This window comes from Fusarium solani, assembly GCF_023522795.1.
Source record: "Fusarium solani strain SB1 chromosome Unknown bctg00000011, whole genome shotgun sequence".
NCBI lineage: Eukaryota > Fungi > Ascomycota > Sordariomycetes > Hypocreales > Nectriaceae > Fusarium > Fusarium solani.
Window position 1 is genome coordinate 2571291 of NW_027072149.1, and position 15207 is coordinate 2586497.

Below are 15207 nucleotides of genomic sequence, written 5' to 3' on the forward strand. Positions count from 1 at the left end.
CTTCTTATTCTTTAAGCCCTTTAAAATAACTTAAACTTATATATATAATATACTATAGAGATATATATAATTAATTATTATACTCTAGGTTACTAATAAAAAGGCATTTAGTCTTAATATAATATTATCTAGAAATTATATTAGCTATTTAATCTAGAGAAATAAATATTTACTTATTTTATTCTTAACTTAGATTTATAAGGATTTCCCCCTAGCTTTATAGTATAAAAGATATAATTAATTAATTACTTATTAACTATAATATATTATTTATTAATATATATTAAGCTTAAAATTTTATTAAGTAATACTAAGAGCTTAAAATAAATTTCTTTTATAGATATAACTATTAAAGAGCTAAATATAAAGACTTAATAATTATTTATAATTAGTTTTAGCTTATAATAAATATAATTATAAAGTATAATATTTAATTAAATAATCTTTATAACTTTAATAAGATTAGCTTTCTTATAGGTATAATTATAAGTAAAATAATTATTATAGATTTAAAAAAGTATTTAAAGCTAAAATTAATATAGCCTAGAAATTAAAAATAAATTATAATTATTTAAGTAATTAATATAAAAGACTAAGTAATTTAATTATTTATTATTAATATAAGCTAATATTACCTTATTAATTAGTCCTAAGATAATAACCTCTTAGGCGATTAAGTTATTATAATAACTAAAAATAATTAAAATATTTTAATTAATATATAACTAAATAATTAAATAATTATTATTATCTTTTAATTCTTAATAGCTATAAAAATTATTACTTAATTAAGTTTAAGAAATATTATAAAAAGAAAAAGATTATTTAGTTTTATATATTACTTTATTTCTTTTATTTATTTTAGCCTCTTAATATTAAATACTTTAAGCTACTTAAAAAGACTTATAGTTAAGAAATAAAATATTTAATTAAATACTTTATTACTTATATTTTAAAGACTAAGTTCTTTCTAGCCTTTTATATTATATATAAGGCTATTATAATAAAAAGAAATATTAAGAGGGTATTTAAAAGAGTTAGCCTTATTTCTCTTAACCTAGAAATTATAATCTTAAAGCTTAATATTTAGCTATAGATATTAATATTAATTAAAAAGGTAGCTAAATTATTAACCCCTTAGGCTTTAAAGACCTTAAAAATTATACTTAAGGCTTAATTTTAGTTTAAATACCTTAAAAGTTAAATTAAAAGGTATTAAAATAACTCTTTAGAGTTAATTCTTAAAGTATTAAAGTCTTTTATAAAAGAAATAAAAATAATTATATATAAGATAACTCTTATAAGAGCAAAGATCTAAGACCTTTAATAAGTAAATAAGATATTAAGTTAGTGCTAAAAAATAAAAAAGACTAAATTATAAAAAAAAGGGGTAATAATAATAAAAAAAGGTAAATATATAATTAATTAAATAGATATAAATATATAAGTAATAGCTAAATTATTAAGGAGTAATAATTAAGAAAGGTTAATTAGACTAAGTATTTAGTACTATAATATATATAGTAAGCCTAGGTATAATATAAGGACTTATTAAGTAGTAATTAAGACCTCTAGGAAAAAATATAATAAGTAATTTTAGTTAATTAAATAATTTATAATATTTTTATTATAATTTTTATTAAAAGAGGTAAGGGAAAATAACTTACTTACTTATTTAACTTATTTATTTATTAAGTATATTAAATAATATAACTATTATATTTAAGAAAAGAAATAAAAATAATATATTTTAACTTATTAAGTCTTTAAAAAAGAAATATAAATTAACTAGAGGTTATAAGCTTTAATAGTTTCTTAAAATAAAAATTATCTAAAATTATATTTTAAAATAGATCTAAGTTATATAAATTATATATCTAGAGAAGATATATAAACTATAAATTATAAATACCTTAAATAAATCTCTAATAATAAAAAAAAAACTTACTTTAAATAAAGAAATAATAATTAAATATATAATTAATTAATATAAAAAAATAATTAAATTAATATTTTTTATAAGTATTATTATAAGATTAAATATTACTTTTATTATATCTTAATTAGCCTAATTTATAAATAATCCTAGGGAGAAATATATCTAAGTAGCTAATTAAGTCTTATATTACTAATATATAATATATTTTTATACTTTATAGTTTAAACCTAGAGAAGGCTTTATAGTTTATAGTAATACTTTATTTATAAATAATATAATTAACTAAAAGAGCTTATAAGGTTTTATAATATTACTCTTTAGAGGTTTAATTAGCTAGCGAGCTAATAAATAGGATATTATTATAATATTTATAATAGAAGTAAAGCTATTTAAATTATTTTAAGTAATAAAAAAAAAGCTATTTTAATAAAGGCTACTTTAAAGCCTAAGACTTAAGCTATAAAGTATTAATTTATACCTTTTTTTTAATAATAAATAAATAATCTAATTATTTAAAAATCCTTAAAGAAAATTAAAAATAAAATTAAAATATTTAAATATATATAACTATTAATTATAAAAATACCTTAAAAATAAAATAGTCTTTCTTAATTATAAAAAAAGCTTAAAGCTAATTATAAATAACTTAATAAAAGTCTTATAAGGTAATAAATAAAAGAAAAATTATAAGTAATATAAGCTAATTAATATCTAAGAATATATTATAAAATATTATAATAAAATACTTAAAGAAAAATTAATTAAAGAGATTATAAATAAGCTATAATTATAATAAATAAAGCTTATATTAATATATTAAAGCTTAAAGATTATAAAGTTATAATAAGGCAAAGAGATAAAAAGTAATAATAAATAATTCTTTTTATTACCTAAAGGTAATTATATTACTATAAATTATAATACTTAAATAAGGCTTAAATAAGAGAAATAACCCTTATCTAAGCTAAATAAGAGTTATTAGCTAAAAGGAACTCTCTAGCTATAATACCCTTTAATATAACCTTAGCTATAATATAATACTTATTTTTCTCTTATTAAATAATTATTAATAATAAGGCTTAGATAATTAAAATAAATTATAAATTATACTTATAGTCTTATTAACTTAGGAAGGGTCTTATTAGATATAATCTAAGAAAAATAATACTATAGGGAAAGTAATAAAAAAACTATAAGGGTTAAATTAATAAAATAAATTATAAAAGTAAAAAAAAAGTATACTTATATCTAGTAATATAAGCTACTAAGATTCTATCGCTCGCAGCGGTATATACCTAGCTTAGCTTAATACTTATTAATACTTTAGCTAATTAGAGTATTATTAAGGTAGGCTAAGTATAAAATATTATATTTTTTATTTTAATTATATAAAAGGTTAAAATAAGTATTAAAATATAAAAATAAGATATAACTTATATAATAATAGCAATAGCGGTAATAGTAATAACTTATATAATATAATTAATATATCTTTTTATAGCTTAGGTAAAAGGTAAAAAAGTAATAAAAGAGCTATAAATAAATTAATACTTTATTTTATAAATTTAAAGCTTAAAATAATTAATTTAATCTTAGATAAAATAAAAAAAAATAATCTTTTTCTTATAACTTATATTAATTAACTTAAAACTTTAAGCCTAAATATTAAGATATAAAATAACTTATAATATCTTAGTAATAAGAGTAAGAATATAAAAATAAAAATAAGAGATATCTTTTTATATAATATAATTAATAAAAGGTAGCTTAAAAGGCCTAAAGTAAGCTTATAAAAGAGAGGTATAAGGCGATCTAAAAGGTTATATATTTAAGTATATAATAAAATTAAAAAAAAAAAAAAAAAAAAAAAACTTAAGATAAAAAGGTATTTTATCTATAAGCCTTAAATATAAATTATAAATAATAAAGAAATAAATTACTTATTTTTTATAATTTATAATTAACTAAAGAAAAAAAAAAGCCTTTATTTATTTAAATAAATATTTCTTTTTTATTTTATATCTTTAAAGCTATTTATAACTAATTAAAAAAAAAAAACCTTTATTTAGTTAAATAAATACTTCTTTTTTTAATTATAACTTAAAATAATATAATAATATATATTAAGCGAAAATGCCTTATAAATAAGGAAATTTATAAAAGAAATTACTTAAAGGATATTAAATATAATATAAAGGACTATAACTATTATTTAAAGTATTAATAGCTTTTTACTCTAAGGAGGTTTATTAAACTAAAGCTATTATATATATATAAGTATATATAAAGGATTCTATAATATATCTTAGTAAAATAAATTATAAAATTAGTTAAGGTAAGGTTATATAATATAATATACTCTAAATAGGAATAGCGCAAGGTATTAGCCTAAGAGAGAGGTAAGAGTTATATAGATAGAGGGAATTAAGTAATTTACTATATATAGGTTTAATAATTACTAAAAAGCTAAATATAAAGATCTAATTATTATTTATAATTTATTTTAGCTTATAATAAATATAATTATAAAATATAATATTTAATTAAATAATATTTATAATATTAATAAAATTAGCTTATTTATAGATATAATTATAAATAAAATAATTTTTATAAATATAAAAAAATATAAAAAGCTAAAATTAATATAGCTTAGAAATTAAAAATACATTATAATTATTTAAGTAATTAATATAAAAAGCTAATTAATTTTATTATTTATTATTAGTATAAGCTAATATTACTTTATTAATTATTATTAAGAAAATAACCTCTTAGGTAATTAAGTTATTATAATAACTTAAAATAATTAAATAAATAATAAAATTAATTTTAAGTAATTTATATATTTTAATTAATATATAACTAATTAATTAATTAATATTTATTTTATTTTAATTTTTAACAGCTATAAAAATTAATATTTTATTAAATTTAAAAAATAATATAAAAAAATAAAATTATTAAGCTTTATATATTATTTTATTTATTTTATTTATTTTAGCCCTTTAATATTAAATATTTTAATATATTTAAAAATATATATAATTAAGAAATAAAATATCTAATTAAATATTTTATAACTTATATTTTAAAAACTAAGTTTTTTTTAACTTTTTATATTATATTTTAAGCTTTAATAATAAAAAATAATATTAAGATAGCTTTAATAAGGGCTAAGATCTAAGACCTTTAAGAGGTAAATAAAATATTAAGTTAATATTAAAAGGTAAAAAGGACTAAATTATAAAGAAAAGGGGTTTTAATAATAAAGAAAGAAAGATAAGTAATTAATTAAATAGATATTAATATATAAGTAATAGTTAAATTATTATATAGAAATAATTAAAAGAGGTTAATATAAATAAGAATTTAATATTATAATATTTATAATAAGCCTAATTATAATATAAGGACTTATTAGGTAATAATTAAGATATCTAGGGAAAAATATAATAAATAATTTTAATTAATTAAATAATTTATAGTATTTTTATAATAATTTTTATCTTTAAAGTAAAGATTTTTAATATATTTATTTATTTAATATATTTACTTATTATATATATTAATATAAAATAATATTATATAATATACTTAATAAATAATTATTTTAAATAAATAAATATTTAAAAAATTTTTAATTTTTATAATATAAATTATAATAAAAATATTATAAATTATTTAATTAATTAAAATTATTTATTATATTTTTTTTTAAATATTTTAATTATTACTTAATAAATTCTTATATTATAAGTAAGCTTATTATATATATTATAGTACTAAATATTAAGTTTAATTAATTTTATTTAATTATTATTTTTTAATAATTTTATTATTATTTATATATTTATATTTATTTAATTAATTACTTAATTTTTTTTTATTATTATTACCCCTCTTTTTTATAATTTAATTCTTTTTATCTTTTAATATTAGCTTAGTATTTTATTTATTTCTTAAAAGTCTTTAATCTTAGTTATTAATAAAATAACTTAATATATAATAGCTTTTATCCCCTTTATAAGAGACTATAAAGCCTCTAAGATTAATTTTAATAAGTTATTTTAATACTTTTTAATTTACTTTTTAAGATATTTAAATTAAAATCTAGCCTTTATTATAATTTTTAAGGTTTTTAAAGCCTAAGGGGTTAATAATTTAATTATCTCTTTAATTAATATAAATATCTATAATTAAATATTTAGCTTTAAGATTATAATTTCTAAGTTAAAAAAAATAAATTTAATTTTTATAAAAACCTCTTTCATATTTTAATTTATTATAATAGCTTTAAATATAATATAAAAAGCTAAAAAGAATTTAATATTTAAAATATAAATTATAAAGTATTTAATTAATTAATTTATTTTATAATTATATATTTATTTTAATATATTAAAATACTTAATATTAAGAAATTAAAAAAAATAAAAAAAATAAAATAATATATAAAGTTAAATAATTTATTTTTTTTTATAATATTTCTTAAATTTAAAAAAATAATAACTTATATAATTATTAAAAATTAAAAAATAATAATATATTTAATAAGTAAATAATATAAATTAATAAATATTATATTTTTTATTACTTTAAAAAATAAAATTATTATAAAAATATTATAAATTATATAATTAATTAAAATTATTTATTATATTTTTTCTTAGATATCTTAATTATTACTTAATAAGTCCTTATATTATATCTAGGCTTATTATAAATATTATAATATTAAATACCTAGTTTAATTAACCTTTCTTAATTATTATTTTTTAATAATTTAGTTATTACTTATATATTTATATTTATTTAATAAATTATTTATTTTTTTTTTATTATTATAACCCCTTTTTTTTATAATTTAATCTTTTTTACCTTTTAATATTAATTTAATATCTTATTTATCTCTTAAAGATTTTTAATCTTAGCTATTAATAAAATAACTTTATATATAATAGCCTTTATTTTTTTTATAAGGGACTATAAAGCTTTAAAGATTAACTCTAAAGAGTTATTTTAATACCTTTTAATTTATTTTTTAAAGTATTTAAACTAAGATTTAGCCTTAAGTATAATCTTTAAGGTCCTTAAGACCTAAGGGGTAAAAGGTTTAACCCTTTTTTTAATAAGTATTAAAGTCTATAGCTATATATTTAGCTTTAAAATTATAGCTTTTAGGTTAAAGAAAATAAAATTAGCTCTTTTAAAAGTCTCTTTAATATTTCTTTTTATTATAATAGCTTTATATATTATATAAAAAGCTAAAAAAACTTAGTCTTTAAAATATAAGTTATAAAATATTTAATTAAATATTTTATTTCTTAATTATAAGCCTTTTTAAATAACTTAAAATATTTAATATTAAGGGGTTAAAATAAATAAGAAAAATAAAATAATATATAAAATTAAATATTTTTTTTATAATATTTCTTAAAGTTAATAAATTAATAATTTTTATAATTATTAAGAATTAAAAAATAATAAAAATTAATTAATTAATTAATTATATATTAATTAAAGTATTTAAGCTATTTAAGATTAATCTTATTATTAGTTTAGCTATTTTAAGTTATTATAATAACTTAATTACTTAAAAGGTTATTTTCTTAATATTAATTAATAAGGTAATATTAACTTATATTAATACTAAATAATTAAATTACTTATCTTTTTATATTAATTACTTAAATAATTATAATTTATTTTTAGTTTTTAAGTTATATTAATTTTAGGTTTAAATACCTTTTTAAGCTTATAATAATTATTTTACTTATAATTATACTTATAAGAAAGCTAATTTTATTAAAATTATAAATATTATTTAATTAGATATTATACTTAGTAATTATATTTATTATATGCTTAAATTAATTATAAATAATAATTAAATCTTTATATTTAGCTCTTTAGTAATTATATTTATAAAATAAATATATTTTAAGCTCTAAATATTACTTAATAAAGTTTAAAGCTTAATATATATGAATTAGTAATATATTATATTTAATAAGTAATTAATTAGCTATTTCTTTAATATTATAAAGCTAAGAGGTAAACTTTTATAAATCTAAGTTAAAAATAAAATAAATAAAAATTCTTTCTTTTAAATTAAATAATTTATATAAATTTAAGATAATATTAAGTTAAGCTTAAATATTATTTTATTACTAATATAGCTTATGCTTAGAGACTTAGTAAGTCTTTATAGTATATTAAATACTTAGCTTAGGGTTATTTTAAATAGCCTATAGGGTAAGAAGGGTTCTAGCCTTAATATTTAAGTCTAATATATTTAGTAATTTAGAATTAATTAATTAAATTAAAAGTTAGATAAAAGAGGGAAAAATATAATACTTACTTATTTATAATACTTGCTTATTAAGTATATTAATAATTATTTAATTACTTAGCTATATATTAATTAAAATATTTTAATTGCTTAAAATTAATTTTTTTATTAATTTAATTATTTTAAGTTATTATAATACCTTAAGTACTTAAAAGGTTATTTTTTAAATATTCATTAATAAAGTAATATTAGCTTATATTAATAATAAATAATTAAATTACTTAGTCTTTTATATTAATTACTTAAATAATTATATTTTATTTTTAATTTCTAAGTTATATTATTTTTAACTTTAAATATTTTTTTAAACTTATAATAATTATTTTATTAATAATTATAATTATAAAAAAATTAATTTTATTAATATTATAAATATTATTTAATTAAATATTATATTTTATTATTATATTTATTATAAGCTAAAATTAATTATAAATACTAATTAAATTTTATATTTAACTTTTATAAATATATTTATATAAAAAATATATCTTAAGGTCTAGGTATTATTTAATAAAGGTATAAGCTTAATATATATTATTTAGCTATTATCTTTTATATTATATAGCTATAAAGGAAATTATTATAAATTTAAATTAAAAATAATATAAATAAAAATATATTTTTTTAAATTAAATAATTAATATAATTTTTAAATAATATTATACTTAGATTAAATATTATATTATTAATAAAATATAATATAATAATAAACTTAATAAATAATTATTATTTTATTACTTTATATTATTTAAAATAAGGATTAAAGTATTTTAATTAATATCTTAGTAATTTTAATAATAAAAGCTTTATACCTAAAGCCTAAGGTCTTAATAAGCTTAAATTAATAAGGTTTATTTATATAATTATTAATAGCTTTAATAATATACTAAAACTAGCTCTATTTATAATACATAGCTTATATCTTAATTTACTAAAGTAGTTAAAATCTAACCCCTTTGCATAATAGCTCCCTTCTAATATTATCCTTTTAATTATTCTTATAATTCTTAACTACTTAAAGAGGTTAAAATCGCTTCTATTATCCTCGTGAGAGGAGGTTTAACTATAACTAATAATAACTATAACTAACTAGTTAACTAATCTGCGACCGGCTAACTAATTAATAATATACTAATAAGATCGCAATAGCTTTCTATAAAGACCTTTAACTAGCGGATTAAAGCAGCGCAGCTAATGCCTATTAGCATGCCTTCCTATTAATAAATAATTATAACTTATTAAATATTTAACTTAGGGTTATATTATATAACCTAAATAGAAATAAACTACTAAATTAGGCTCTATATAATAGCTCTAAAAGTAATTATATACCTTTAATATTAGGCTAAGTAATCTCTAGATTATTAATATACTAGGCCTAATTAAGAAGGCTATATTATAGCTTAAAAAGAAAAAAGGGAATTCCCTTAAAAATAATAATATAAATAATATATATAAGTTTTAAGATAAGCCTAATTTATTAATAATTAAGAGTCTTATATATAAATTAATAATTATTAAATAAAATATTAAATATAAAAGTATATATTAATTACTTTATAAATAATACTAATAAATATAAATATAAAGTTAATTTCTAAGAATAATTAAATTACTTAATTTAATATCTTTAAGATAAAAATAAAAAACTAAGATTTATAAGTTTATATTAATTTATTAGCTAAGAATAAGCCTAGTCTTATATTAAATCTTTTTATAAAGCTAAATATATAAAATATAAAAAAAAAAAGCTTAAAAATTAAGGTAATAATTATTAAAAGAATTCCCTTAATATAAGGCTTAAGTATTACTCTCTAAGAAAAAAATCTTTTTTTTAAGGCTAATATAAATAATAGCTAGAGGGCTAATAGAATCTTAGACCTTTTAGTAATTAATCGCTAGACTTATAATTCTTTATAAATCTTTTATAAATATCTTTTATCTAAGTATAAAAACCTTAAGAAAAAAATTATAAAAATTTAAAATTAAGTCCTTAAAATAATTAATAAGTCTTTTATTTATTATTATTATTTAATTAATAATATATTTATAAATTAAGTAAAATCCTTATATAAAGAATTCTTTTTAATTATAATAAATAAAAAATAAAAGGCTTAAAAGGTATATAAAAATTACTTAATAAAGTCTTATTAAAGCTATTTAACCTTTTATTAAGCTTTTAATAAATATATTATAAAGTAATATAATATAATTAATAAAATAAAAAATATAAATTTTTAAGAAATTAAAAAAACTAAATTAATAATTCTTAGACTTTTTTAAAGTATTTTATTTATTACTTTTTAAGTTATAAATCCTTATTTATAATATAATAAAAAGAAATAAAATAAAAGAAAATAAACTTATAATAGCCCTTATAATTATAAATATAAGATAAGCTCTTAATAACCTTAGAGAATCCTTAAAAAAAAAATATATAATACTTTTATAATAACTAATAGAAATAACTTAAAGAAGGCTCTTAAACCTAAATAATAAAAAAGCTATCTTAAGGGAATTTTAAAAAAATAAAAAAAAGCCTAAGAAATTAAAGATAAAAGTATATAATTAATATACCTAATATATAATTATTTTTTTTTAATTAATTATTATAATATATTCTTTAAGAAGAGATATAAAAGATATAAATTAAATATAGTTAAAGAGAATATAATAAAAAAAAATCTTTTTAAATATTAATAACTTAGTTAATTAAATATATAAAATTAAATTAAAAAAAATTAATTTAATTATAATTTATTTATTCTTATAATTAAGAGATGGCTTTATTAATTATTAAGTATTACCCTCTAAGGGATAATATATTACTTAACTCTAGGGCTATAGTATATATCTTTAGAAATACCTTAAGGCTTAAAAACCTATAAGTTACTTTAATAAGGGATTTCTTTTAATTAAGAATAAATTAAATATTAATAAATAGCTATAAATATATTATTATTACCTTAAGAGGGGCTAATAGCTTAATAAAAAGGCTAAAGCTCTAAGATATTACCTTATATATTAACCTTATTATAAACCTTATTTCTTTTATTAAATTAAAAAAATAAGACTTTTAATAAGATATAAGACTAAGTAAGAATTACTTAAGAAAAATAAATAATAACTCTTTTAAAAAAATAAATAAAATTAATAAATAATAAATCTTAAAGTATTAAGAAATAACTTAATAAAGCTAGCTTAATTAAGCTATATTTATAATTAATAAAATAATAATTTTCTCTCTTAAGGTAAGATATAAATATATAATATATATAATATAAAAATTACTTAAAAGAAATTCTTTAATATAATATTAATATTTAAGGCACCTAAGACTAAATATTTTTTAATATCTTTTAATTACCTTAAGAGATATTAAATTAAGGCTAAATACCCCCTAGGGCCTAGAAAAAATTATTATAATTAATTATAATATATATAATATAATTAAGACCTAATAAATAATATAAAAAGCCTTTAAAAAATTAATAAAAAAAATAAAACTAAAGAAATATATTATTATAAACTTTTATTTAATAACTTAAGGTTATAAAAGTTATATTTATATTTAGATTTTTATAAATAAAGCCTTAAATTATTTCTATAATTATTATATTATTAATTATTATATAAGTATTATATTCTTAGTAATAAGAAAATTCTTAAAGCTCTTAAAGGTTTAATATTTCTTAATAATAAAAGTTTTTAAAAATAATAATAAGATTATAAAAATTTACCCTTAAGTAATTATTTATCTTTAAGAAAGAGAAATATATTATAAGCTTTTTATATTAAATCCCTAAGTATAAAAAAATAAAATTAAAAAAGTTAAAGTAATTATTATTTAAAAAGGTAAAATAATAAAAATAAAAGCTAAGCTCTTAAAGTATTTTTAATTAAAGATAATAAAAGTAATAATATACTTATATAATTATATATCTTTAATTTAAAAAAAAAAACTATTTTATAAAATCTTTTATTTTTAATAATACTTTAAGAATATATTAAAATTAAACCTCTTATATTTATAAGTATTTAGCTATAAGTTATATACCGTTATAGCTAATACTTAGTTATAATAAAATTACTTATAGAAATAAGCTCCTTAAAGATAACTAAGATTTTTTATTAATTATACCTTAAGTAATTTATTTTATATATAAACTCTACTTTATAAGGAAATAATTATAACTTAAGATATTATATTTAATAAAAAGTAATTTTTTAATAGCTAGATTAAGTCTTTAAGAAATAATTTCTTTAAAAAAAACCTTAAGGTAATTTAAAGATAAATCTAAAAACTTATAATAAAATAAAAAGTATTAAATTAATAAGCTATATAAGCCTTAAATAAAATATTAAATAAAGTTAATAAATTAAAATATAATAAATAAAAAAGCGCCTTAAAACCTTTCTTTAAAATTTATAAAAGAATTATATAAAAAAAAACCTTTTAAATTAAAAAAATATATCTTAACTAAGTTTAAAGTCTTTTTTATATTACTTAACTTTTTATTAATAATATTTATTTATATTTAAGCTATTAGCTAAGATATAAAAAAATATAATAAAAAGAATAAAAGTTTTTTAATAAAATATATATAAATCTTATCTTTAATATTATATTTCTCTTAGAGACCTTTTAGTTTTTAAAAAATTATAAAAATACTTATTAAAAGGTACTTAAAGGCCTAATTAGCCTTAATTTACTACTACTAGGAAGAAATATAACTTATTTTTTAGATATAAGTATATAAGAAGCCCCTAAGAGTAATATAAATAGCCTTATATTTATTAATAAAAAATAACTTAATATTAATATATATTATAAGTTATTAAAGTAATTTCTTAGCTTATATATAAATATAAAGAGTTATTTATATTAAGAAATAATATATAAAGCTAAGAAGATATATCTTTAAAGCTATAAGTAATTAAACTTATAAATAAAAATCTTAAGACTAATAATAAAAAGCTATAAGGTCTTAAGATATTACTAAGTATATATTTATAAATTTTATTATTGAAATTACTATTAAAATTACTATCATTTGCATATTCACACGAGCCAAGATATATATATTATATATTTAACCGGATAGGTTTAATTAATTAAACCTATAGACTTCTATCTGCCGCCGAGTCCGGCGCTAAGCCCCGGCGCCGATACTTTTTAGGTTTATAGAACTCCGACGCTGACTCTAGGAACCGATCCCTCTGAAACCTATAACGCTAATAACCTCCATTTCCCAACAGTGAGAGATTCGCCACTTTCTATCCCCTTATATAGATACCCTAACCTAGGCTCACCGCAGTAGTTGCGCCTGTAGCTACGTGGCCAGATCCTGGCTGGCCATAAGACTTCTTCGATCTTCTTATTTGGCGTTGCGGAAGGTATTAACGCTAATAACGAGAGTTATAAGCTACGCCTCATATAGGTACGTATTATTATTATCTCTTAAGCTATTAAGGAAACTAATTTCTTTCTAGGCGAGATGCCTATATTTTTTTACCTTTCTTTTAAGGGCCTTTAATAAAGAAAGCTCTTCTCTAACGAAATTGAATTGACTATCTATATTATAACTAAGTGGAAAAAGGCTAGGCAGAAAAAGAAGAAGGTTATAGCCGAAGATCGCGAGTTTAACCTAAACCTTTTATTTAGTAGGCCGCATACCCACTGCAATGCTCTAAATAGCTCTATATAATATTATCTCTCGTAGCCTATTATAGGTGCTTTTTGCGCCCCTGCGAAGCTTATAGACCTCTTCGGTAAGGTTATCCTAGTTATATAGGAAGGCATGCTAATAGGCATTGGCCGCGCTGCTTTGATCCGCTGGTTAAAGGTCTTTGCGGAAAGCTATTGCGATCTTGTTGGTGTGTTAGTGATTAGTTGGCCGGTTGTAGATTAGTTAATTAGTTGGTTGTGGTTATTATTAGTTATGGTTGAACCTCCTCTTATGAGGATAACGGAAGCGTGATCCTTTAAGATTTTGACCTCTTTAAGTGGTTAAGAATTGCAAGGATGATTAGAAGGTTGACGTCGGAGGGGAGCTACTATGCGAAGGGGTTAGATTTTAACTACTTTAGCTGGTTAAGATGTAAGCTATTTATTATGAATAGAGCTAGTTTTAGTGCGTTATTGAAGCTATTGATGATTATATGGATAAACCTTATTGATTTAAGCCTATTAAGACCTTAGGCTTTAGGTATAGAGCTTTTATTATTAAAATTACTAAGATATTAATTGAGATACTTTGATCCCTATTTTGGGTGGCATAAAGTAATAGAATAATATTTATAAATTAAATAAATATAATAAGTTCCTTAAGGTTAAGATATATCTTATAATTTATAAAAGTAAATAAAAAAAAAATAATTAAAATATATATATAATTATATTTATAAATATATTATTTAAAACCTTAGTAATTATTATTAATTGCTTTAATAATATAATATTATAATATAATATAATATACTTAATAAGTAAGTATCTTAGATAAGTAAGTATCTTAAAAATCCCTTAACTTATATCTTTATTATTTAATTAATTAATATATAATTACTAAATATATTATAAAGTAATTATAAAATTAGAATACTTTTTACTCTTTAGGCCCTTTAAAATAACCTAAGATTAAGTCTTTAATATGCTATAAGTATATATATAATCTCTTAGAAAACTCTTAGCTACTAGTAATAAAGCATATAGTCTTAATATAATATTATCCCTAACTCGCATCGGCTATTTAATCTAGAGAAATAAATCCTTATTTACTTTATTCTTAACCTAGATTTATAAAGATTTCCCTTATAGCTATATAATATAAAAGAAATAACTAATTAATTACTTATTAATTAGAATATATTACTTATTAATATATATTAGGCTTATAACTTATTAAGT